This window comes from Meleagris gallopavo, chromosome Z, assembly GCF_000146605.3.
Source record: "Meleagris gallopavo isolate NT-WF06-2002-E0010 breed Aviagen turkey brand Nicholas breeding stock chromosome Z, Turkey_5.1, whole genome shotgun sequence".
Lineage (NCBI taxonomy): Eukaryota > Metazoa > Chordata > Aves > Galliformes > Phasianidae > Meleagris > Meleagris gallopavo.
Window position 1 is genome coordinate 38,715,715 of NC_015041.2, and position 716 is coordinate 38,716,430.

Genomic DNA, 716 nt, shown 5'->3' on the forward strand with positions numbered 1-716 from the left:
GTTTTTTTTTTAAATAACAGTAGCTCAATCTAGTGTCACACTATCAAGACAGAATTGCTATAAGTATAAAGTGTAGCATGTAGGAACATAAATGTTTCCATTCAGATCAAATATATATTACAAGTCACAGAATAAAAAGATAAACCACTAGGCAGTATGGTTTGAAAACTCTGTGTAACTTTTGTTTAGTACAATTAGCAAATATGTTAAAAATGAATATGTGAGTTTTTAACTCTACAAATATTTACTGCAATCATCTTTGATGTACCAATCAGCATCTTAAAATACTCTGCTTAATCAACAGAATGTCTTATCTTCCTGACACATCTTGCTGTAACTGGCTATTGGTGCTGATTTAGCTGGGACCTCAGAGTTGACAGCTTTTTTTTTTCAGTACACAAGGGAGAGATTATTCTTAAACTAATTAGACTGACCCTATGATGACCAAAGTCTTTTCTGGCTCAACTTCACCTCACAACAATCTCTTTGTCAGAAGATGTCAGAAGATCTGTAAATTATTTTTTGATGCCAGTAACTGAAGGGCCACTAGATGGAGATTAACCTTTCAGCAATTTTTTAATTTATTTATATGCATCTTTAATGTTAATTAGATGTAATTTCTTTTTTTTCTCATCTGATAAAAGTATCCATTTCTTCCAAAAAACTATGAAATAATGATGGGACAGACAATATTTTTTGAATGTTTTCTATTACAC